Source organism: Phascolarctos cinereus, unplaced genomic scaffold (assembly GCF_003287225.1).
Source record: "Phascolarctos cinereus isolate Bilbo 61053 unplaced genomic scaffold, phaCin_HiC Scaffold_3;HRSCAF=262, whole genome shotgun sequence".
Taxonomy (NCBI): domain Eukaryota; kingdom Metazoa; phylum Chordata; class Mammalia; order Diprotodontia; family Phascolarctidae; genus Phascolarctos; species Phascolarctos cinereus.
This window is the reverse complement of record NW_027555736.1, coordinates 182,926,911-182,954,577: the sequence shown is the minus strand read 5'-3', so window position 1 is coordinate 182,954,577 and position 27,667 is coordinate 182,926,911. Positions and strand designations below refer to the sequence as shown.

The window sequence follows — 27,667 nt, the reverse complement described above, 5'->3', positions numbered from 1 at the left end:
CATCAGGCTATGTCCATTACATTCTTTAAGAGGTTCCTCAAAGCTCACCACTTTGGGAATCCTTCCTTGATTGAATTTCAGCCCCACTTATCATTCTTTTATTGTGTCCTTTCTTCACCTATGGAAATATTCTGTACTATTTGCTTTTGTATTTGTATCTCAAGAGCTTAGCACATTATTTGTCATTAAGTAGCACTTAATAAATGCCTTTTCATGTTTTCATTCATTCATTCATTCATTCATTCATCCACATGAGTACTAAAAAAAAAATTATGTCATATGATTCTGGCAACACTAGTAAAAAAAAAAAGATAAGTACAATAAGAATAAAGAGAAAGGGCCAGAATCTTATGCTATAATATAGGCTCCAGATGAGCCAGGGATACTTTGTAATGGGTAGGAATTGCACTAAATCATTTTTGTGTTTGTTTTCCCTTTTTAAAAAAATTTTATTTATTTTTAGTTTTCAACACTCACTTCCATAAGATTTTGAGTTTTAAATTTTCTCCCCCTCCTTCTCTTCCCCCTCCCCAAGACAGTATGCAATCTGATACAGGTTGTAGTTATATTAAACATATTTTCACATTAGTCATGATGTAAAGAAGAATTAGAACTAATGGGAAGAACCACGAGAAAGAAGAAACAAAACAAAACAACAAAAGAAAAGAAGAGCAAATAGCATGCTTTGATCTGCATTCAGACTCCAAAGTTCTTTCTCTGGATGTGGATAGCATTTTCCATCAAGAGCCTTTTGGAGTTGTCTTAGATCCTTGCATTGCTGAGAAGAGCCAAGTCTCTCAAAGTCATTCATTATACAATGTGGCCATTCCTGTGTACAATGTTCTTCTGGTTCTGCTCATTTCACTCAGAATCAGTTTTTCTAGGTTTTTCTGACGTCCTCCTGCTCATCATTTCCTATAACACAATAGTATTCCATTACATTCATATACCACAACTTGTTCAGCCATTCCCCAATTGATAAACATCCCTTCAATTTCCAATTCTTTGCCACCTCAAAAAGAGTTGCTATGAATATTTCTGTACATGAGGATCATTTTCCCATTTTTATGATCTCTTTGGGATACAGACCTAGAAGTGGTATTGCTGGGCCAAAGGGTATGCATAATTTTATAGCCCATTTGGGCATAGTTCCAAATTGTTCTCCAGAATGGTTGGATCAGTTCGCAACTCCACCAACAGTGCATTAGTCTTCCAATTTTCCCACATTTTCCCCAACACTTATCATTTCCTTATTTTGTCATATTAGCCAATCTGATAGGTGTGATGTGGTACCTCAGAGCCGTTTGATTTCCATTTCTCTAATCAATAGTGATTGAGAGCATTTTTTCATATGACTATAGATAGCTTTAATTTCTTCCTCTGAAAATTGTCTGTTCATATCCTTTGACCATTTATCAATTGGAGAATGACTTGTATTCTTACAAACTTGATTCAGTTCTCTGCATAGTTTAGAAATGAGGCCTTTATCAGAGATGCTGGCTGTAAAAATTGTTTCCCAGCTTTCTGCTTTCTTTCTAATCTTGGTTGCATCAGCATTGTTTGAATTGCACTAAATCTTGAAGAATGGGTAGAATTTGCACTGGCATAGAGAAAAGTAGAAGGAAAAAACAAACAAGAAAAACAGGACCCATCCATTCAGTCAGCCTGATTCAACAAAAATCTGTCAGGTTCAGTATGCATCAAGTACTGAGCTAGTTGCTATGGCTACAAAGATAAATATGACAAAAATAATGAGAAAACAAAGGTGGGAGTGTGCATTTCTATTTGAGGGCTCATTCATGGACCAGTTTGGCTGGACTAGAGGATTCCTGTAGTGCAGGGGATCTTAGGCTTTTCTGAGTGTCTTGACCCCTTTGGCAGTCCGGGGAAGCCTACAGTGAAGCACGGCCCCTGACATATAGCAAGCACTTAATAAATACTTGTTAATCTATTGAGCCTTCTCAGAATAATGGTTTTGTTCATTTGTTTGTTTCATCATAATTAAAGGATGTGCTTAATTTCCATTAGAGTTAAGTGAAAATAAAGTATGATTTTCTTTTCCATTCAAGTTGACAGAAACCATGAATTCTACCCATTGATCTCCAATTAAGAAACTCTACTACAGAAGAGTAGAGTTGGTGTGGTGTCGTATTAAGCACAAATTTGCAAATGTCAGAGGTAGGATTTGAACCCAGGACTCTTCTTACTCTAGTTCCACTGATCTTTCCACTATACCAAGCTTCCTGAAAGAGTATAAAAAGATTTAAGAGCTACTCTGAAGCCTCACACCCATGTGTTTTGAATACTTCATTCACAAAGAGAATCAGAAGTAATGTTGTTCAATTGTTTTTTCAGTCGTGTTTGACTCTCCATGATTCCATTTGGGGCTTTCTTGGCAAAGATACTGAAGTGGTTTGACATTTCCTTCTCTAGCTTATTTTAGGAAACTGAGGCAAACAAGTTTAAGTGACTTGCCCAGGTTCACACAGCTAGTAAATATCTGAGGTCAGATTTGAACTCATGAAGATGAATCTTCCTGACTCCAGACCTGGTGCTCTAAAGCACCAAAAGAATCTTACAAAAATTAAAGTATACTTTAATAGATAAGAAATGTGTACAATTGTTGAAATAGTACTGAATTGAGAGTAAGAGGATCTGGGGTCACATCTCAACTCTAGCCCTTTTTGCTTATGTGACCATGGTCAAGTCACTTAATCTCTTGGATTTGTGCTCTCAACTGGACTAAGGATCTCTAATTTCTCTTCCAAGTATTTTGCCCTGTTGAATCAAATGCTTTTTGACAGCAAATTTAGCATAATGAAATTTAATATTCTCTGTATCTTGTAGTCAAATATGTGATGGTAAAGATGTAGTCAGCTTTAGCATACTGCTTGTGAAATCCAGACTCTTCCCTTCTCCTACCTTTGTCAAGGAAACCCCTCTCTACATTATATATATGTTTATGCATGTGTGCATATATGTATATCTACATTAAAATACATATGTGCATGCTTATAAATAAATGCACATATTACTATATCTACATATAAATATATGTGTATATACTTATAAATAAAAGTATATGTACATATGAATATGTGTATATATATACTACATGTGTATAGTAATATCAACTGACAATTATATTACACTTACATATGTTTGTGCACTTAGATCGATATTAGTTTGTTTCATTATGGTTTAGAACAACAGTTTTCACTTTTTGGTCTCAAGCCACCCTTCATATAACTCCTAAAAATTAATAAAAACCACCCAAACAGTTTTTTTTATGTGAATTCTATTGATATTTAACATATTAGCAATTAAGACATCTCTGTATTATTATGAAAATAGTTTTGACCTTGTGGACTCCCTGAAAGGGTCTCAGGGATGATGGAGGGTCCCCAGACTACAATTTGAAAACCACAGATTTAGAGAAATAATTCAGTGCTGTTCTTCAACTCATCTCTCCTCACCCAACAGCTACTATTTGGAGAGAGAAATACTTGAGTTCAAATTCTCCCTGTGTCCCTGCCAGCTCTGAGATTCTGGCAATTTACTTAACCTATCTGGGTCTCAGTTTCCTTTCTGTAAAATGAAGAGGTTGGAGTCAGTGACCTCTAGGGTCCTTTCCACTTCTAAATCTGTGATTTTGTGACCTTGTGATTCTTACTTTGGGTCCCTCTGACTACTTTCCCTCCCCTCAGCCTTCTCCCAAATGACTGATTTACCTGTTTTCACCTTCCTCTTCTGGCAAGATTTAAGAATTCCATAAATGCATTCCTCTCCAGCCTTAGGACGGATACAGCACAAAGAGTCTCGTCATAAATGGCTTCAACAGAGTACTCTCTCCCCTGACAGCAGTTGCTGAAATGCCTGGAGAACACAGCTGAACAAACTCTTTAAAAAAGAAAAAATAAAAACAGGAAAAGACTGGTGCAACTGGCACTGGGGCCAGGGAGACCACATCAACCTTATCTCATGAATATAAAGCCACTGATTCTCTTCAACTTCCCCTCCAGTGCTGGAGCCCAGGTCTCAAAGGATATACTTAGAAACTGGGACTATATTTTCACTGGTGTGGGACTTCCCAGTGAGGAAACTCCCTCTTTCTAGGCCGGTCTGTAGGTTCTCTGGCATATAGTAACCACTTAATAAATTCTCTCTCTCTGTCTCTCTTTCGCTCTGTCTCCATCTCTCTCTCTCCCTCTCTCTCTCTCTCTCTCTCTCTCTCTCTCTCTCTCTCTCTCCTTCTCTCTGTCTCTGTCTCTTTCAATCTCTCTGTCTCAATCTCTCTCTTTCTCTCAGATTACAAGTACCAATGAAACAACCAGTACCTACCACTTCATTTGAAAAAAAAAATGAAGTATGTAGACTGACCTCTATGGGCTATGTATTTTCTTTCCCATGTCCTTTACATGACTAGCCAAACTCCTTTTTCTGATTCATCAGAGCCATAACTGATAAGAGCTCAGTGACATATTCTAAAAAGGCTTCTTGTTCAAGTAAGAGTTGAACAAATATGGTCACTGGCCCACATTTCAACTCTGAAATTCCAGTTCCACAATCGTGATTCTAATCATCATGCAAGGTTATGCAAGAACCTCAAGATTTCTTTAAAATGGAATTATGACTACCTGCATACTTAATAACAGGGCAGGTAGGTGGTGCAGTGTATAGAGTGCCAGGCCTGGAGTCAGGAAGACTGCTCTTAGTGAGTTCAAATCTGGCCTCAGAGACTTATAAATTACGTGACCCTGGGCAAGTCACTTAACCCTCTTTGCCTCAGTTTCTTTATCTGTAAAATGAGCTGAAGAAGAAAATGGCAAACCAGTCTAGTATCTTCTGACCCTGGAGGTCAAGTCTCTCCTGGGGTCTTCTTAAGTTGTCCTAACAGGACTACTGCTCTACCTTGAGTTTTGTTTATTTCTGCTGCTCTAAGTTCACTCTGAGGTGATGTTCTATCTTTTATTTATTTATTTGTTTCTTTGTTTGGTGGAGGAAATATGAAGAGAGTGAAGTTTTCTGACCTAGTCTACCATCTTCCCCGAATCTTCTCTCCTATGCTTTTTAGCATGATGTTTTCAGCAACATTGTCATATGTCTTCAATGAGGATGAAAACAGCACCAAGGTCAGCTACCTCATTGATGGTAAATTATTTAACTTTGAAAAGCTACAAGCCAAGACCAAAGTGGAGGGATTGTTGGTGCATGATTTTTTGTTTGCAGGTGATTGTGCACTCAATGAAGCCTCAGAAGCTGAGATGCAGCAAAGTATAGATCAATTCTCTGCTGCTTGTGTTAATTTTGGCCTAATAATTTCTCCACCAGCCAGCACCACAACATCTACATGTGGAATCATTGGTTATAGCAAATGGAGAAATTTTGACTACTGTGGATCAGTTCATTTACCTTGGCAGCACACTTTCCAGGGATGTATGCATAGGTGATGAGTTTGGCATATGCATTGCCGGAGCTAGCTCAGTGTTTGAGAGGTTCCAAAGGAAACTGTGAGAGAGAAGAAGTATTAGACTGCCTACTAAACTTAAGGTCTACAGAATCATTGTGCTGATCTCACTGTTGTATGCCTGTGAAATCTGGACAGTATACCAGAGCCATGCCAAGAAATGAAATTGCTTCCATTTGAAGTGTTAGGAAGATTCTGAAGATCATCTGGTAAGATAAGGTACCAGACACTGAGGTCCTTTCTTGAGCTAAATTTCCAAGCATTCAAACTCTCCTGCAGAGAGCACAGCTCTGATGGACCAGCCATGCTGTTCAAATGCCAAACATATGTTTGCCTAAAAGACTATTTTATAGAGTGCTCACACAAGGCAAATGCTCACATAGAGGTCAGAAGAAGTGATACAAGGACACTCTCCGAGTTCTCTGTGAAGAACTTTGGAATCAATTGCATGGCATGGGACACACTGGAAAACGACCACCCAGCATGGCGTGCCCACGTCGAAGAAGGCACTGCGCTTGATCAGTGAAGCAGAAATGCAGTAGCTCAAAAGAAATGTGAGATGCACAAATTTAGAGAAACTCTACTCCAAACGTTGCTATGGATTATGTGCGCGCAACCTTTGTATTGGTCTAATCAGCCACAGTACTGTACCTTGACTTCAACATAGTGATGTGATTTTGGTCCTCTTCAAGAGTGAAGGACAACAGCCCACCTATCCCATCCATTTTCCATGCTTCTGCCAAAATATGTTTGGCCATGTCACTTCTCTGATCAAAAGTGTTCAATACTTCCCTTCTGAGTAAAGTACAAAGCATTCATGGCTCTTCATTCTGTGGTACCTCTCCATCTCCAAACTTGACTCAACTCATGCTTCCCAAACTACTTCTTGACCTTTGCCCTTCTCAAACTGGCAGTGCCTCTACTATTCCTTTCTCCTCTGATTGGTGTGTCCTTCCCCAGAATCTCAATTTGAGGAATTTCCCACTACAAACCTGGCTCAGTCCATGGCTCACCAGACCACCTTTTGACCTTGCCCCAGTGTAGGTAGCTTCTCTGCCTCTTTTCATCTCTCTTTTGTGTGCTGTCTTCCCTCATTAGAATGTAAGTTCCTTGAGGACAAGGACTGTCTTTCAGTTTGCTTGCATTAATATCCTTAGTGTTTAGCATAAGAATAGGAATGGAATACGGGGAAATGCTTTAAAAATGCTTTATCTATCTATCTATCCATCCCATTTCTTTCCTGATCATTTTTCAAATATTCTCTCCCATGAACTCCACGCTCTAGAAAAACTGGACAATACTTTGTCTCTTAAGTACGTCATTCTCCTCCCCCCCACCCCGACCCATTCCCCACTCCCAGCTAACCTCCCTGCTCCCTGACCCCACATAATCAACATGAAGTTTTACTGTTTCTTAACTTGGTCCACCTTGGACAGTCAATAAATCAGCCAGCCAGCCAAATGACATTCATTAAGCACTTAATATGTGCCAGGCATTTAAAGAAATGGCCTCCTCAATAGCTAGGTTTGACATGGATAAACCATTTCAGCAGCACTGTTTACACTGTACCTTATGCCTATAATAACCTTCTTTTCTCTTTGAATGTTATCCTGTATTTTAAAGGCCAGCTCAGAAGCTACCTCTTCCAGAGAGCTTTCCCTGATTCCCATTGGTAGTAATGACCTTGTCATCAGATCTCACACAATACTGTATCTTCAAACTGTTTAGTGAATTTCTCACATAATATCCATGTAATGTGGTACATTATGGTTATCTGTGTTTTTTGCCACATTCCCTCTCTAAGACTGAGTTTTATGAGGGCAGTGCATATATCTTATCTAACTTTGTATCTCCCTAGCACCTAACACAGTGTTCTCTACATATTAGACACTTAAGAAATATTTACATAATGAACTACAAAACATCAAATAAATGTGAGCTATTATAAATTTTTTTTGATCCAAAACTGTGATCCCATTGGTCTACAGAACTGTCAGTGAGAAAATTCCTTCTCTCAATTCAGAACTACAATTGTTCTATAGCTAGTAGACTTACAGTTGTCTGGGGGCATCAGGAAGTGACATGACTTGCCCAGATCAAATACAGAACAGATTTCTGATGTCCCTTCTTTGTGACCTTCCATGATACCATTGTCAATTCACCAGCATGGTACATGGCTACACCCATTTGGTTCAAATCAGCCATTGGACCAAGCTCATGATGGTTAGTAATTAGTTCGCCTGCCACAGGGAGGATGCTTGGGTAGGAAGTTCTTTAACTGTGAGCCCCAAGAAAGGAGTCACTTTGACCTACTAAAGTCTTGTTCATTTTTAACTCAACCCTAAAGCCCAAATCTGAAAATAAACACAACTCTCAACTCACTCTGTGGCACGGAGCCCTATAATTTTCATCTCATTCAGGTCCAGTTTGGTCTCTAAAAGAAAAGTGGCCTCCCCCATGACCAGCAGCAAGTAGGTTAAGGCATCTGAGCGGAGCTCAGACCTGGCCCCGAACCCAGCCACCTAAACTGAACCCATACCTAAGGAAAGAGGGTGAAAGGCGGGTTCAGTGTATATTCACTTTGTTGACACATTTTCGTTCCCACTTCCCAGATTCTTCAGAACCAGATGAGTTGGTTTCTTACCCTAGCTGGGAACAAGCCCTCAGGAATTTTAAGGCATGCTTCCTCCTGCTCGTCTAAGATTGCCAGCCTTGACTACAAAAGAAATAATTGACTCCTGTGACTGTTGGATAGGCCTCTGAATGGAGACATCACAAGGATTGAGAATGCCATGAATTATCAGGCCTACTTTACCTCCTGGCACTTTTGACCTCATTCACCATGTGGTGTAGTGAAAAAGGTCCTAGATTTGGCAGGTAACCAAGGTTTTATTGGAAGCTCTCTTATTTTCTACCCAAGTGACTTTATTCAAGTTAGCGATTCTTTCTAGGCCTCAGTTTCCTCATCTGTCAAATAGAAGGAAAGAAACAAGAATCTATTAAGTGCCTAATATGTGTCAGGCACTATATTAAGTGTTTTGAAAATATTAGGGGCAGCTAGGTGGCACAATGGATCCAGCACTGACCCTGAAGTCAGGAGGACCTGAGTTCAAATCCAGCCTCAGCCCAAATACTTGTCACTTACTAGCTGTGTGACCCTGGGCAAGTCACTTAACCCCAATTGCCAAAAATAAGTAAGTAAATAAAAATGTTTTTAAAAAGGAAAAGATCTTGAGTTTAAAAAAAATAATAAAATAGTATCTCATTTGATTCTTACAACAACCCTAGGAGGTAGATATTATTATTATCCCTATTTTGCAGTAAAGGAAGCTGAGGCAGACAAAGGTTAAATGACTTCCCCTGTATAATCCAACTTGTAAGTATCTAAGGACACATTTGAACTCATTACTTCCTGACTCCAGACCCAGTGCCCTATCCACTGTACTGCCTAGCTGCTGCTAATAAAATTAGATATATAGATAGATAGATGGAAAGACACATAGACAGACAGATAGACAGGTAGATGATAGATAGATAGATAGATAGATAGATAGATAGATAGATAGATAGATAGATAGATAGATAGATAAAAATTGGCCTAGATCAGGGATCCTTTAGAGTCTATGAATTTAAAAAATATTTATGTAGGCATAGATACAGATGACTATATTTCAACATAATTAATTTCTTTGTGAGCCCATATGTTTTACATTATACATTAAAAAAATTATTCTCAGAAGCAGTCTATAGGCTTCACCAAACTCTCAAGATGTCCATGACACAAAAAGGGATAAGAATCCCTGAATGATATTTAAGGCCCCTTCCAGGACTAAAGCTTCTAATTCTAAACTGCCTTTCTTTCCTTTTTTCTTCTTTTTCCTTTCTTTTCCCCTCCTTGGCTTGTACTGGTGAAACCTGCAATTCGGGAATCTCAGCCCTACCTTAGATGATCGTTGGCTCCCACTGGCTGTCGTCTCTCCCACCAAACAAAATAAAAAACAAAAATCAGGAACCTACAATAAATCAGAGTGGATGAAGCCGAGTTACCAGCCAGCCAACCAAATCAAGTGCAGCCTAAATATGACTGCCCAGAACACGAGATACTCCAAATTCTTTGGAAGGGGAGCTGAAGGGACTGTCAAAGCCATGACTCTCCCAGGTCTTGCATGACAACAACAGGAAAGTCAGAAAGCCCTGAACCATCAACCATACTGATACACACCTGGAGCCAGCTGGTCACAAACCAAATGGCAACCTCATGCTATTTCTATAGCTACCCAGAGGAATGGTTGACTACTGCCAGGTGCCAATTTGTCAATGAGCTTAATCCTGCTACCCAATAATTTATAGTGGTTGCCTTTTCAAGAAGATGGCTGGTGTTTGCCTTGTGAACTTATTTCCTTAAGGATTTGTAAATTTGCAGTAAATAGTCTTCTGGGGATTGAAAACTTGGAAAAGAAGACAGACAGGAATTTAAAATGTGAAGGGGAAGAAGAAAATAAATAGCCTGTTTCCCTGTCACATGTCTGGGGAAATGGATGTAGGAATCAGTAGTTTAAAAGGTCATTTTTATATAGCTATTGCAACTAAATTTGTGAAATAAAGAGCAGAAAAGAAAAAGCATTTATTGAGAACCTACTGTGTACCCAGACATTACAAATATTGTCTCATTTGCTCCTCACAAGAACCCTCGAGGGTAGGTATTATCTCCATTTTTATATTTGAGGAAACTGAGGCAGACAGAGAGTAATTGATTTACCCAGTCACATGCTGCTTTATGTATCAAAGGGTAGCTATAGTTACTGACTAAAACCTGAATGGAATGATATCAGTTGCTTTTTCATCATCTTTACAATTTACAAGAGGATAGATAGAATAGCTGATAGAGAGGCCACATCAGTCATGAAGACCAGGGTTCAAGGAGCAGCTTTGATGACTTACTTATGACTCAGTGTTCTATCACCTAAAGTATTAGTAGGTAGAAATTACCAGGAGTCAAGGGGGAAAAAAGAAAAGAACAGAGGAGAAACAAGTGTTGTACTCTTCATATAGGAGAATGTGTTCCAGAAAAGTTAGGTTTAACTGGTCTTTTACTATTTTAAATACCATTAGGCTTTCCTTTCATAGAGTAAGTAATCCTTTTAGAAAGTGAAGTACTACTACCTTCCTCCAGTGTCAATCTGATAAATTTAAATTTCAATAGCTTCTCCTCTTCCCTGACTCCCTTTCCTTACTTCTCCTTCTTGCCCTCCCTAGTTTATACTGAGGCCCATGTGATAGGGCATTAAGAACTGTCTTGAATCTTGGGATTTGTGAAGAGACACTAGCATTCTCTTCTCTCATACTTGTGGATATAATGAAATAAGTGGGCATAGGTGAAGTAAAGTTTATTAGTCAATCAACCAACAGCACTTATTTGAAGATATACAATATGCTTAGCGTTGCACTTGGCAATATGGGATGGGGGAGGCACTAGGCAAAAAGTCTAAGACATGGTACCTGCCTTCAAGTTGCTTGGTATTCTAGTTATAGAGTAAAAGCTAACACTCATTGGGAAAATAGGATGTTAATCTTGTCCCTTGAAGCCAGGCTTATTTTTTTTTAAAGTTCTACTGATATAAAATATAGGATTGAATTTTGTTTTGCCATTATCTGCTATTGAAACTTGGTTTTTAGAATACCCCTTGATGAATGAAATAGGTGCAAACTTTTCTCATCTTCCATTGAATGCTTAAATGAAATGAAATTCCCCAGTTCAATACTAGGCAGCCCAAGTTTAAACAGAGATTTATTGTCAAATACTATGTTGCTTAGTCTCCAAGGTTCTTTCCAAGCCACCTGATCACCTGGAAAGCTCACAGAGAAGGAAACCCTCAGGATGGCTTTTAGACTTTGATGATATGCATTTGCTAGGTTGGTTATACTGCAAAAGATGATTATTATGTCACGTTCCACCTCAGGGAGGCACTGAAGGCAATTTGTGAGGAGCAGAAGTAAATTGAGCACATAATGAAGTCTAATGGCTACTCAATGAGATGAGATTTCTAAGCAATCTTGAAGGAGCTAGGTAGCACAACGGGCCCTGGTCCCAAGGTCAGGAAGACCTGAGTTCAAATGTGAACTCAAACTCATACAAGCTATGTAATCCTGGGCAAGCCACTTAACTGCTGTCTACCTCAGTTTCCTAAACTGTAAAATGGGGATGATAATACCTCTTACCTCTCAGTGTTGTGAGGATCAAATGAGATAATATGTGCAAAGCTTGTTGCAAATCTTCAAGCGCTGTGTAAATGTTTGCTATTATTATGATTACTAACTTTATAGAAGAGAAATGAGTAAACTTATTTAATAGAATGATAATTACAGAGAAATCGTACATAGTACATTTCTATACTAATGGAACAATTCATTGGTAGTTCTAGTCTAATCTCTTGGTTCTGTGAAGACTCAGAGGAGAGAATTAGGGCAATGGGTGAAAATTATTAATTTTAACCTAATTTTGAAGGATAACCTTCCAGCAAATAGAACTATCTGTTCTGGAAGGTAGTGAGCTCCTTGTCACTGGAAGTATTGTAGTAGAGGCTAAATGAACATTTAATAATAATTTGCATTGTATATTGCTTTCAAATTTCCAAAGTACCTTATGTATATTATTTCATTTAATCTTCACAAGGAGGTTATTGAGCTTGGTGCTATAGGTATTATTATTCTTATTCTGTAGGTGAGGAAGGTTGTATACATTTTCCATGGCCATGTAGATTGTAAGTGTCAGAGTTAAGCTATGAACTCAAGGTCTTCCTAACTCCAGGTCCAGCACACTAACCACTGTACCACATGGTCTCAAGTTCTAGAAGAAATTCTTTCATCATGAAGTAAGTTGGACTAAATGACCTCTCAGTTCCTTTCCAACGCTGAGATGTTGTACTGTGATGCCTTTTATTGGAAATGTTCCCAAGTTAGATAAAGTATTGATATTGTTATTTCAATACTTCAAAGGTTTTGTGGTTTCATTAGCATTCATACTCCCTCCTCTGGCACAGCCTCTCCATACCTTAGTAAATGATTTTATGGGTTACTATGGCTTATAATGATATATGTTATCACTTTGTAGCCAACCTTCTTATGGTGGGCTTTTATAAATACAGCGAGTCTCATCTTCAAATGAGGCCCACAGTCCCTAATCAGACCCACACTTAAAGATTTTACAGCTTGGGAGGACCAGAAAGAGTTTACATTCTATTAACAGAGCTTTCAAGGACCCTGGATCGACTCCATGTTGTGATGAGGCAACAGAGTAGAGGATCAATATTTTTAATATGCCTTTATATGGAACTATAGTCATAAAAGCAAAACAACCATGCCATGAATTTCCTAGCAAGAGCATCATTATACCGTATGATTTATAACTCAGAGACACAAAAAGATATGAGACCCAAGTGCCATTTGTGTTGAGCTCAAAGAAAACTCTGGGCATGGCGGCAGAGAGAAACGCATTCTTTTATGACATTTGGGGGAAAAGTTAGATTAGAAAAACATTATTTCTCTGGAATCTCTTCCACCATTCCATGTTGAAGTGTTTAGCTTTATTTCTAACCGCTTATATATTGTGAATAGTGATGACATGAATTACTCTCTTAACCACAGAATAATATGAAGATATCATAATGTTTGTAGAACAACTGACTACATCATTTCTCAGGATGGGCCAGCCTGGTGGTTATTCCATATTTGCAAACATCTCAAGCTGTCTTTCAGCAACCTTTATAAAATCACCAAAAATCCCCATCATATGTCTACATTTTGAAAGATTTGGTCCATATGCTCCTAGTTTATGTATAGTCAACTCACCTAAATGGGGTTCTGAAGCAATGGATTGATGCCCAAGAAACCACAGGAATGTGTTAATAAGACTTCCCTGGTTGCTCGCCTGTACTGGAATGAAGGTCCTCAAACCTCAGGAAGTCAGAGCTCAGTGCAAAACTTGACAAAATAATCTGTTTCTGAACCAGCATTAATCCCATTAGAAACCCAATGCGTTGCAGAATCACACTTTGTATTTCTCATTTCTCTGGTATTAAGGATGTTGTGACTTGCATGGTTTGTGGCTAAAATACATTCAGGACTCAGGGTGTTTTGGCCATACTGATAATGAGATTGCATTAAAAATTCCAAGTTTATAATTTACAAGGAAATTTCAGTACATTAGGTCTTCTATACCAGAACTGACATATAGTACAGAACTAGCATTATTCTTTCTGTTTCATTCTCAATTTTTAGTGGAATAAAGCTATGGGACATGGATGACCATGAGGCAATACTCAGAAACAGTGCTGAGGTCTTCCATGGTTCTTACCTCTAGCTAAAGACTTTTTTTCTTGGTCAAATTCCACCTGAATGAGCTCACATTGCCAATTAATAGACCAATCCAAACATCCCAAGAGAAGAAAAAAACATACTTTAGGGGATTGAGCCTTAGAGTTAAAAAACACTTTTAACTCATAAGTTGGTTGATCAGAAGCAGTTCACAAATTCTAAACCTATTACAACATGACTAATATAGAAATATGTTTTACATAACTGCACATATATAACCTATATCAAATTGTTTACTGTCTTTGGAAGAAGGGTGGGGAGGAAGAAAGGGAGAAAATTTGGAACTCAAAATCTTACTTAAAAATGAATGTTAAAAATCATCTTTATATGCAATTGAAAAAAATGAAATATAATTTAAAAAATAAAAAAGAAATGATTGTTATTAGCTGGCACAGACCAGAGAATCTCCCAGAGATCCATGTGACCTTTTGATCAGATAGGCTTACTCAGGGGTGAAGCTAGCTTGTATGGGAGAGCTGACAGTTAAGATTTATTGTGAGCATTTACACTTTAGAAACTGGCAAATACTATAAGCCAGGGATTGGTTTATTGTTTTGTTGCTTGTCAATACAAAAAAATTATGGGAGGTGTCAATAATGCACATTAACCTTAAAAGTGTGTTGTGAGCACACTGGTGGCAGGGTGGGAAGGAGCCAATTATAAAACATTTACCCGCATATATCCATCACACTGCCTATTTGCATTGTCAGTAAAAGGGGTATAAAGCAACGAGAGTGAACCCTGGCTACCAATCCATCTCTCTCTCTCCTTTTTTTTTTTTTTGGCTAGGCAATGGGGTTAAGTGACTTGCCCAGGGTCATACAGCTACTAAGTGTCAAGTGTCTGGTATGAGGCCAGATTTGAACTCAGGTTCTCCTGACTCCAGGACCAGTGCTCTATCCACTGTACCACCACCTGCCCCTAATCCACCTCTTTCAACAAGCATTTGAGAACCTACTACATGCACGATGAATCCTGGCACACGGTAAATGTTTAATAAGTGCTTACTCACTGATTGACTATGTTCTTCCGAAAGAATGTAAGCTCCTTGAGGGCAGGAACTATTTCATTTCTGTCTTTGTATCCCCAGCACCTAGCACATGATAGGTCCTTAATAAATGCTGATTGATTGGTTGCTGGTCAAAGACAAGATTAAAAGCAATCCCTGACTTCAAAAAGCTTACATTCTAGTCATTGGCTCACAACATTTATACAGTTTAGCAAATACCAGATAACTGCAGAAGGAGAGAAGTGTTAATAATCAGTATGATAATAATGGTAATGATGATGTTGACAGAAATAATGATAGATTTTATAGCATACTTTAATGTTTACATTGTGTTGTATGCTGAGTGGTAAGAGGTCACTCCTGGGCACAGCACTGGTCATCCTCTTTCAGTAAAAGATGAATTTCCTTGTAGAATGAAGAAAAAAGCAGCATCCTGTTTAAGGAATAAATCCTTTAAAGAAAATGCACACAGTTATTCTTTCGTGAATGTAGTTACTTTTCTGCAGTCCAAACACAAAATGTCTAGCAATCTTTTCAGAGGTTTCTTTGCAACTTTGCCAAACATAGGCCGTCAATCTCACCCCACAAAATTTCTGAAGCCTTTTCATTGGTGTTTATATAGCATCCACCTCATACCAGGATGAGTGAAATCATTGCTCATCTCTGGAAAATGCAAAATGAAGTGAATAACTTAGTGATTTTTGTGGTTGCCATTTTTCTTTGCGCAACATTTTCCTAATGCTTATTGTTAGCTTTACTGACCAGAAGAAAACAAGCTTCATTCATGAGCTAAGAAAAAAAAGGCCAGACATTATTTCAAATTGTTCTAGTCACATTGCTCTTCTAAAATGACCTGCATTCTTTCAACCCTTTAACAAAACATTAAAAATGTCTGCCTGAGTGGCAATGGGAGACTGAAGCTTTTAATTCCATGTTACTGAGTATGTTTAAATAATTTTAAACAGGCAGAGAAAATAAAAATTTGGAGAAATTCAGCCTGGAAATTCTAATGACTTAAGAGAAACAGTAAAGACAACACTATTTAGGAAAGGATCCCTATTTGAATTGTGTCTAAAAATGACCCACTGAAACTCTCATTTGTCTACCTTGTTCACTAAAATACAAGCCTGTTGTTTCTGAGACTTGCCTATTTGCTTCTGTGAAGTTGGGGTTCAGTTAGTCATTCAAGAACACAGCAGTCTATAAAAGTTCATGAACTGAACCAGTTCCCATGTTTATGTAGGGGCAGCTAGGTGTCACAGTGGATAGAGTACTGGACCTGGAATGAGGAAGATTCATCTTCCTAAATTCAAATCTGGCCTCAAACACTTGATAGCTGTTTGACCCTGGACAAGTCACTTAACTTTGTTTGCTCAGTTCCCTCATATGTAAAATGAGTTGGAGAAGGAAATGGCAAATCACTCCATTATCTTTGCCAAGAAAACCTCAAAGGGGGTCATGAAGAGTTGGACGCAACTGAAATGACTGAACAACAACACCGCCTTACTGAACTTTGGAAATCAGAGGGATGAACTTTACATCATGGGAGCCTGAATTATAATCCTGCTTACCTGTGTAACCTTGGGAAATCAGTTAGCCTCCCTGCTCCTCAGATTCTGTAAAATGAGAAAGTTAGGCTGACTAGATAACCCTTCAGGTCCCTTCAAGCTTAAGTCTATGATCCTATGAATCTGGATGTGTATAGATATAGGGAGAAAAAGGAAGACAGAGGTCATGCTGAATGCCTTTACTCCCCTTCAACACAATGGAACAAAGCTAGAAAAGATGTTTTTGTAAGGCAGAGAGGACAATGGCCCCTTTGTCAATTCCAATGATCAACCCAGCTATGCAATTACCCCTCAGGATAGATAAACCTGCATCTCATGGCCCACAGTCTACCTCCTATAAAGGCCCAGAGCACTGTTAGACAAAGTACCCTCCATTCAATGCACTAGAGAGGAAAGTGGAAGCCCTAGTTTCATTTATTATCTAATATAGAGAAGACCATAGTGATGTTGAAAGGCATGGTAGTGAAGTAGATAAAGAATCAATCTTGGAGTCAAGAAGGCTCGAGTTCAAATTTTACTTTTAACATATACTAGTTTTGTGACTTTGGGCAAGTCACAATTCAGTGACCCAGGAATCTTTCTAAGATTATGGGTTACAGATGAGCAGCCAATTAGCACTTGTAGAAGGAATGTCTACACCAGAAAGTTTTCTGCACAGATTAAAGATATGGCAGAGAGTGAAACAGAGAAAGAGATGCTCAGAGACAAATAAAAAAGGCAACAGCTACCTGAAATTAGGCTTCTTATGAGAAATATAGGAATATAAAAATGGATATGTTTTGTTATTTCAAGAGAAATTACAATGAATAAATGAAAAAAGCATTTATTAAGTGCTAACCAGGTGCCAAATACTATAATCAGTGAGCCTGGGAATACAAATACAAAAAGAAGATAGTACCTGCCCTCAAGGAGCTTATATTCTAGATAAGGGAGAAATAAAAAGATAAAACTAAATAGTGGCCACTGGAGGCAATTTTGACTTGGAAAGTCATTGAGAAGAATGAGGACAAGAGAAGGGGGAAGGTGATAGAACAGAGGACAGATTGGGGGAGGTGGTAGTCAGGAGCAAAACACTTTTGTTGAGGGTCAGGGTGAAAGGAGAAAGAACAGAATAAATGGAGGAATGGGAATTTGAAGCAAGTTTCTCTAATAAAGGCCTCATTTCTCAAGCATGTAGAGAACTGAGTTAACTTTATTAAAATAAGAGCCATTCCCCAACTGATAAATGATAAAAGATATGAACAGTTTTCAGATGAAGTAATCAACACTATCTATAGCTATATGAAAAAATGCTCTAAGTCACTATTGATTGGAGAAATGTAAACTAAAACAATTCTGAGGTACTATCTTATACTTATTTGATTGGCTAATAGGACAGAAAAGGAAAATGACAAAGGTTGGAGAGGATATGGAACAAATGAGACATTAATGTTGGTAGAATTGTGACCTGATTCAGCCATTCTGTAGAGCAATTTGGAACTATTCCCAAAGGGCTGTAAAATCATGCATACCCTTTGACCTAGCAATACCACTAGTAGGTCTGTATCCCAAAAGAAATTAAAAAAAAAAAAGGAAAAGGACCTATATGTACAAAAATATTTATAGCAGCTCTATTCGGGTAGCAAAGAATTAGAAATTGAGGGGATGCCCATCAACTGGGGAATGGCTGAACAAATTGTGGTATGTAATTATGATGTAATACTATTATGCTATAAGAAATGAGGAGCAAGATGCTCTCAGAAAAATCTGGGAAGACTTACAGGAGCTGATACAAAGTGACATGTACTCTGTACAAGTAACAGCAATATTGTAAAATGGTCAGCTGTGAATGAGTTAGCTATTCTCAGCAATAAAATGATCCAAGACAACTCTGAAGGATTTATGTGAAAAATGCTGTCCATCCCCAGAGAAAGAACTGATGGTGTCTGAATACAGATTGAAGCATACTTTTTTTTTTACTTTATTTTTCTTGGGGTTTTTTTTGGTCTATGTTTTCTTTCACAACATGACTAATATGGAAATACGTTTTGCATGACTACACATGTATAACCTATATCAAATTGCTTGTCTTCTCAATGAGAGGTGTGGGGAGGGAGGAAGGGGGAGAATCTGGAATTCAAAGTTTTAAAAACAAATGTAAAAAATTATTTTTACATGTAATTGGGAAAACTAAAATACTAAACAACAACAACAGAACAGCATTTAAAAAAAGATGTGTTCTGTATACTCTAAAGGGGAAAATTAGGACAACTGGTTGGAAGACATGAGGAAGCAGAATTTGGCTCAACTTAAGGAAATACTGTTCTAAAATAAGAACAGTCTAATGATGGACTGCCCTGTAATATAGTGAGCTCCCTAAATAATGGAAGTACTCAAGCAGGGTTAGGATGGCCATTTGCAGGGGGTTAGCAGGTTCAGTAGAGACAACCTCTCAGATCCCTTCTAATTCTAAGGCTACTTGAGGGAAAAGATGTTGTAGTTGCTGTTCAACCTTTGTTTTCAAAGAGGATCATGACATCATTGGGTGATGTCTTACCTTTCCCGTGAAAGGTATTTAAGTAAAGCAGAGTTGCAGAGTCATCAGTCCCACTCTCTCTTCCAGAGTCATTGAAATCCAATGGCAAGACAAAAGTCAGGAGAACTGTCCCTGGCCCAGGTTGCAGGGGTGACCTTGGTATCTTCTATATCTGACCAAGTTCTAAGTGCTCCACTGCTCCTGCTTCAGCCATCTTCATGGCCAATAGAACAAATTGTTCTCATCCACCCATTCTAACCAGGGAAGTCTTCACATGCTTGAAGTAGTCATCCTCCTAACACCCATCTGTTGAGACAGTTTTACTGAGGTATGGCCGCTGCACATACCACATCTTTCTGAAACCACAGGTGAGAGTCGGGTGAAAGGTGGACACCAAAGGTAGATAAGCAGCCCTGAAAAGGGCTCAGCAAGCCCTTACAACAGAGGTGTTAGTCCTCCCTGAACACTCCATACCCCTGAGGTAAAAGATATTCACTTTATAAAAGAAGATTCTCTCCACTGAATGGTCATAGTCAATATCCCCAATATTCCCTGTATTGGAACTGAGAGCTTCTTGGACATATTTATCCTCCTACTTTTACCACCGAGCTACAGATGTCCTGTGATTTCATTAGTACTGGGAACTGTTAGGTGAAGAAATTCCATTTACTAATTCAGGTTGACATGTCTTTTGCCACTTATAGTTTTAGAGTGTTGATTAGAGCACTCAGAAATTAAGGAAATCATTTATCCACTCTGTGCCTCAGTTTCCTCACCAGTAAAATAAGATGGCTAGATTCAATGACTTCTAGGTTTCCTTCTAACTCTAAATCTATAACCCTATGATCCTCTTCAATTCCCCTTTGCCAAAATCTCTCTCCAGAGGCTGCTTTACTCCCCTTCCTGAATACTACTTACACCAAATCCAAGTAGAAATATTTCTCTCCTCCTCCCAAAATCAGATCTTTCTACTTTAGCTCTTTTGCGCCAAAGGCAAAAGTGACTTGGACATTCCTATTCACTTAATATCAGTCCCCATCTGATAACCTTTAAATGAATAGCTGCTTCAGGTTCAAAGGAATGCTAGCTATGTAGATAAATCCTAGATAACACACAGCTGCAGAGCAACTCAGCCCATCAGAGCACGGAAGAGCTTGGAAAGAGACAATAAGCTGAGAGTGATTGGGCAGCTTTGCCCAAGTGCCAGCCACAGCAGTGTGGGACAAGGGAAAAAAAGCAGGAGTAATAGAGTCAGGAGACCTGGGTTCAGATCTGGCTTCTACTAATGTCTGCCTACATGACCTTGGACAAGTCATTTCAATGTTTATGAAATAAGTAAAATGATTGGGCTAAACTAGATAACCTATAAGGTCTCTTCTGACTTTAGATCTATGGTCCTCACTTCCTGGCTTCCTACAAATTTCAACTAAAGTCCCACCTCCCTGTCTTTAATCTTAATAACTTCCCCCTGAGACTATTGCCAATTTATCCTTTATATATCTTGTTTGTATAGCACATAGTTATTTGCACGTTGCCCTCCCCTTCCCCCCCCCCATTAGGCTGTGAGATCCTTGAGAGTAGAGACTGTTTTTTGCCTTTCTTTGTATTCCTAGAGCTTGGCACTATCACAAAATAGGCACTTTATAAATATTGATTGACTGGCTGACTGTTCCTAAGACCTTCCCGCATGGACAGTATTCTATGTATGCAAAATCAAACACATATCAAATAGGAGGATGATTAAAAAAACATATTTTCTCTACTAGCCATTAACTGGGTCACTGACTTGGGGGAAGAAGAGGTTGTTGATATTCATTAGTTTTTCTCAGTTCTCTTATTTCTGACTCTGTGAGCCCATTTGTGGTTTTTTTTGGGCAAAGATACTGGAGCGGTTTGCCATTTCCTCCTCCAGACCATTTTACAGATGAAGAAACCAAGGCAAATAGGGTTAAATAACTTGCCAAGGGTCACACAGCTACTAAATGTCTGAGTGTCTGAGGCCAGATTTGAACTCAGGAAGATCAGTCTTCCCAACTCCAGGCCCAGCACTTCATCCACTGTGTTACCACCTGCCCATATAAATTCTAACTCTTTTTATTAATATTAGAAAGATACTGGACCTTAAAATCAGGAAGAGCAGAGTCCAAATCCTGCCTCTGATCCTTCCTTCCTGTGATCCTAAGGAAGTCACTTGACATCTGTGATCCTCACTTTCCTCATCTGTAAAATGGGATGACAACACTCAAAGGTGGTTGTGAGGTGTTTATGAGATTAGTATAGGTAAGGTGATTTGCAAACTTTAAATACCCATTATTTCAAAATAATTACAAAAGCTATTTTATGCAAAGCTTGATTTGTCAATGGCATTTTGAAGGTCAGCCACATACAGATCTTCCACAGACCCTTTAGGTTCAATCTCTTTCTACCTTTTTAATCCCAGAGCGTCTCTGTTCAACTGAGGCCTCAGCTGTTTGTTTGGCATTTGCCTTCATTGCCTAGGAGACCTTGACATTTTTGTGGCTTGTGAATTCCATGCAAACCAAGGTTCAACCTGAGGATTCAGAGCAGCAGAACTGCTGTAAGAGAGAAATCAGCACACGCAAGGGGTCTGAACATTGTTTACGACAATGTACTCCTCACTTCTCAACCTTCCTCTTGAGGTGAAATGCTGTGGCTTTTAGGGAAAGCTAGGAAACTGAGTAACCAGAGTGTTTGTCTATCTTGGTATCAGATTTGAGTAGGGAATGTTCCTGAGCATAACAAGGGCTGTGGGTTCCTGGAACCAAAAATACATTCTCTGTCTTAGGTCCACATTTGAGATAGATGAAAACAAGAGGAACATGATCCAGTGACAGTACAAGGACCCACACAGCACACACTGCTACTCATTTCTTCATATTTTATTGGCCAAGAAACACTATTATGGACATATTTTAAAACCGCATGATGCTTTGACTCAATAGGGTTATAGATTTAGAGTTAGAAGGAAAGCTTTGGGAATACAAAGAAAGGCAAAAAACAGTCTCTACTCTCAAGGATCTCACAGCCTAATTGGGGGGGGGGGAGGGCAACGTGCAAATAACTATGTGCTATACAAGCAAGATATATAAAGGATAAATTGGCAATAGTCTCAGGGGGAAGTCATTAAGATTAAAGATGGGGAGGTGGGACTTTAGTTGAAATTTGTAGCAAGCCAGGGAAGTGAGGACCATAGATCTAAAGTCAGAAGAGACCTTATAGGTTATCTAGTTTAGCCCAATCATTTTACTTATTTCATAAACATTGAAATGACTTGTCCAAGGTCATGTAGGCAGACATTAGTAGAAGCCAGATCTGAACCCAGGTCTCCTGACTCTTTTACTCCTGCTTTTTTTCCCTTGTCCCACACTGCTGTGGCTGGCACTTGGGCAAAGCTGCCCAATCACTGCTTTATAAACACAGCAGAGACTTACCAAGGAAAAGATGGTCTTGTTAATTACACTCTGACCAAGTGACTGAGAAAATAGTATTCAAGGCCAACTTTTCTACTGAGATCTCTGTGTATCTTTCTCTAGGGTTGCTAGATTTTAGTTTAAGACTATGTGAGGAAACAAAGAAGAAGGAGATTCTTTGCAAGCAATTGTTTGTAGTGACTGAAATATATGACCATCAATTTCCCTGATGTGACTAATAATAGTAAAAATTACTGAATTATATATATGTATGTATATATATATATATATTTCTCTTTACCACCTCCTAGAACTGAAAACTAGAAAATTCCAGCTAGTTTTAAATGATATTGGGTACTCCTGAAAAAGAAGAAAATCAAAGTCCACACCAGTTCCCCATCAGTAAAATGAAAGGACTGTACTAAAAAACATCTGTGGTTCCTTCCAGCTTAGATTTATACCAGGAGTTAGATTGACAGCTCCTATAGGACAAATATATATTGAGAGAGATAAGGATATATCTTAGGAAAAGCACTATTCCAGGAAGGGTTGCTTGTCATCTGAGATGAGACAGTACAGGTGCCTTATCTACCAACCTATATGTACAAAATTTGGGGACCGGACTATACCGTCTCTAATATTCTTTCCAGCTCTAACATTTGTGATTCTACGACTTAAAGTTTTAGTGGGCTACAGTTTCAGTATGTGTCATCAGTATGATGTGGCAACAGAAGAAGTCAGTGGATTCTTAGCATTGAGCTGGTCAACATTAGAACTTAACATCTCCAGAAATTATTTCACATACATACCTTCCCAAGACACTTACCTGACATTCTTTCTGATGGAAATCTCCTAACTGTCTCTACAATAGCCTTATTATTCCTAATTAGAATCCTCATTAGAACCTCTGGTCCTTTGATCATTCTGTGTTCTTCTAGTGAGTGATCTCTTTTTTCTTCACTTCTCTCCCTTCCCTTCAAGCTATTTCAATACAGTACCGTCATCATATTTGAATGCCTCATTCTTTGTCCATGTCAGCATCCCCTCCTCCAACCCAAGGTCATCCCCATTGCCCATCTTCTCTGTCTCCACCCTAGAGCCACTAAAAACTGCTGGAAAGATTCAAGAAACTGCACTGACTAGATCGACTTCAAATTCATATTCTTTAACCTCAGCAAGATCTTCACCATTAAATAATAATCCTTTTATTGCCATCCTAGATTGATTTCTTATAATGGGGTGTGCTGCTAAATATTTAACAACCAGGTCTCCTAAAAGTGTCACAACACACTTTAAGGTTTAATCTTTTCATCTCCTGTTTGACCACATCCAATTTACCTTGGTTCATAGATCTTACATTCAGGTTCTAACACAATATTGATCTTTGTAACATAGAATTTTCCTTTTGTCGCCAGACACTTCCACAGCTGAGCTTCATTTTGACTTTGGTGCGGTCACATCATTTTTTCTAGAGCTGCTTGTAGTCGTCCTCTACTGTTCCGCATTAGTGTGTTGGATACCTTCTGGCTTGAGGGGCTCATCTTCCAATGTCATTTCTTTTATCATTTTAATACTCTCCATGGGGTTTTCTTGGCAAAGATATTGGAGTGGATCACCTTTTGTCTGAACTCTCCACTATGACCTGTCTGTTTTGGATGACCCTGAACAGCACAACTCATTGGTTCATTGAACTGCGCAAGCCTCTTCACTATGACAAGGCAATGATCCAGGAAGGGTCTGCCATGTTTGCTACTTTGGATTCCTGGATTTCCTTACATAAGTATACCTTCTCAACAGAAGAATATTATGCACTTCACACAAAGTAGGTGCTTAATAAATGCTTTTTAATTGACTTAGGAATTTATTCAAGGATCCTGTGTAGGTCCTTCCTTCACAGGCCCAAACCATAACTTCTTCATTTCTTATAAATTATCGATGTGATTAACTGTGGTTGGAAAATTCATTCTGTAGACATCTCGTGGATGATCCTCCCCAAACTTAGTCAGAAAAGTCCACAGACAACAGGGATAGAGCACATCACCAGCTCTTCCTTCAAGAACCAACGATCATCTCAACACTACAATAAGACATCAAATGAGGACTTTAGCCAATGCATTTATAAATAAGCACCAAAAAAATTTACTCTGGGTCTCAGCCTTCTCATCTATCAAATAAGGGGTTTGGATTAGACGACGTGCTTAAATCCTTTTCCATCTCTGAAACTCCGATCCTATTATCCACCCCATGTTCTTCCACAGAATTTCACAGGTAGTGAAATAAATGAGATATGATTTTTTAATGTTGCTAATGAAAAAGACTGACCCATATTTAGCATAACTATCAACAAACTGACTGTCTTATTACTGTGCTGCTCTTTAGCCATGTCAGATTTTAATTTGGAGGATGAAAACCATGGCCCCACTTAAGTGTGTTGAGGGCAGGAGGGTCCAAGGTAGTCTGATAATTGTAATTGGTAGTAGCATCTGACTGGGCTCAAGTAGAGATGCTTTGTATGTCTCAACATAAGAAATAAGAAGGGAATCAGTCCCATAATCTGCATCACACCATACCTCATACCAGCTAAACCCAGTTAGCTTTAAAGGGACAACTGCCCACATCTATTTGCCCAACATAAATTGTAATTCCTTCTGGGCGAGTAAGTGAGTGATTATTTCTGAGGCTGTAAACTGAGCCTCCTGTGCTGCCCAGATCTAAACCCCCAAATGGAGGAAACGGTGTCTAATGAACGCCTGAGATTACATGGAATTTCCTCTCTGAAGACCACAGGCTTTTGCCATCCAATGACTGCTGCATACTTGTGAGATGCAGGAAATCTATGCCTACTCTCCATGTGGCTTTACAAATAAAACACCCCATAGAAAAATACACCACTGTTCTATGGGCCTACGTGCTCTTCCACAGCACATTGGATGGAAGAGCCAGGAGCCTGCATGTATTATGGGGGTCTCTAAGAGTATGGCCTTCTTTTTCATTGTTCTGTCCTCAGCAAGAGGTTAGCAGAAAATTATGAGGAGGATGTGTAGCTGGAAGCCTATGGCAATAAGTTCAGATGATTCTAAAAATGAGGCAGGTTGTGAAATTGCTGAGTTCAGAAATTTGGGAATAATCTGCAAATGCCCTGAAAGCATCTATATTTGCAATGTCCTGCGTTTCTTGTTTGTTTGGTGGTTGGTTGGATGGCTTGCATTTTCTGAAGCATATGGTAATGTGGCAGGAGGAATGAACTTGAAGCTCAGAGGACCTGGATTCAAATTCTAGCCCTTCTACTTGACTTTGGTCAAACCACTTTACTTCTAATGCACCTCAGTTTCCTCCTTTGTAAACTGAGAGGACAGGACTCCATGATTTCTAAAGTTGGCTTCCTTTGCAAATCCTATGAAAAGGTTTTGCTTGGGATTTTGAGACCAGAACTGTGATTTCATTGGTTAATGGAACTCCCAGTGAAGAAACACTCTCTCCCAGTGCAGATCAGCACCTACTCTGCAGTTGAGTCTTAGAGAGTTATTTGATAAACTTAAAGATTAAACAATTTGTCTATGGTTTTACATCCAGTATGTGTTACAGGGAGGATTTAAATATAGGTCTTCTTGACTCAAAGGTCAGCTTTGTAGTCACTTTACCATAAAAGCGTACACATGAGAAAAGCCACTTTAGTCACCTCCAAAGAAGTATTATTGATTTATAAGCCAATGAAAATTTATTTTTAATTACATGGTGGAATGATTAAGAATTTATTTTGTCTTCCTCTCAATCCACTACCACTAGAAAAGGAAAGAGAGAGAAAAAGAAAAGAAAGGAAAAGAGAAATTTGAAGAAGAAGAGAGAAGAGAAGAGCAAAATAACATTTTGTTTCAAAGGATTAAAGCTACCTGTGAGTATATAATGAGGTGAGCGGGAAAACTGAAGGTTTTTATTGATATGGAGAGGATTCATACAAGATGAGAAATATGGCAGGAAGAAAAGAAAGAGTCACAACGTGATTCCGTGTAAAGAGTAATCATGTTCATTTTAGTCTCCCTGCTAAAACCATCATCCAACCAAATAAATTTAAGATAAAAAGAGACTCAGTAAATCAATAAGCATTAATTAAGTGCCTGCTGTGGGCCAGACAACATGCTAGGTGTTGGGAATACAAAGGGAAAAAAATGCAACAGTCCCTCCTTCAAGGAACTGACATGTAAATAGCACCAATACAGTTTGGAGCTGCACCTAAAACTATAATTCAAGCAGTTTTGGTGCCCAGGGTGAGTAGTGTGTAATGAGCTCTCTGACTTTGTACTTCATGATTAAGAAGTAATAACTTTTACCAATTCACTTGAGCAAGATGGAGAATTAGTTGTTAAAGTAGTTCACAGATAGGCATTATTAGCAAATATCTGGTCCCTTCCAATTTTAACTAATTATGCTCATCAACCAGTGTTAAGCTCAGTTATTTCTAAAGGGGTAGATGTGTGAAATTTTGGCATTTAACAAAGCCTGTTCCATTTCTGGATTGCTCTTATAGTTCATTCAATTCAGCAATCATTTATTAAGCACCTGCTGAATGGCAGAAACTGTGCTAGATACTAAGAATACAAAAACAAAAAGGCAACAGTCTCTGCCTTCAAAGAGCTTAGGGTGAGAGTTCTTCACCTTTTTTGTGCCATGTACACCTTGGGCAATCTGGTGAAGCCTGTGGAGTCCTGCTCAAAATAATGGTTTTAAGTTAAATGCATGAGATGAAATATAAAAATATAAAGGAAACTAAAAGATAGTGAAAATAGATACAATTTTTTTTTCCAACAAAGTTCGTGGACTTCCTGATATCTGTGAACCTCAGCTCTACAATTCTGGAGGGGATGTGGAAAAATAGGGACACTAATGCATTATTGGTGGAGTTATGAACTGGTCCAACCATTCTGGAAAACAATTTAGAACTGTGTCCAAAGCGCTATGAAACTGTGCATACCCTTTGATCCAGTAATACTATTACTACATCTATATCCCAAAGAGGTCAAAGAAAAAAGGAAAGGACCCATATGTACAAAAAAAAAAATTTTAAACAGCTCTTTTTGGGGTGGCAAAGAATTGTAAATCAAGGGGATGCCTATCAATTGGGGAATGGCTGAACAAGTTGTAGTATATGATTGTGATAGAATATTATTGTGCTATAAGAAATGATGACAGAATCATGATGGAAAATGCTATCTACCTCCAGGGATAGAACTGATGAACTATAAGTACAGATCAAAGCGTGCTGTTTTTCATTTTATTTTTCTTATTTATTTTTTTTTTACAACATGG

General features: G+C 38.6%; 1 long non-coding RNA gene across 1 annotated transcript; it reads right to left on the bottom strand.

The window, feature by feature from the left end:
* Positions 1 to 416: 416 nt before the first annotated feature.
* Positions 417 to 4,209, bottom strand: LOC110210930 (uncharacterized). The gene is made up of 2 exons (XR_002325226.2): positions 3,732 to 4,209; positions 417 to 915 (listed from the first exon to the last, which is right to left on the bottom strand). It is a non-coding gene; the product is annotated as an uncharacterized LOC110210930 (long non-coding RNA).
* Positions 4,210 to 27,667: the final 23,458 nt, after the last annotated feature.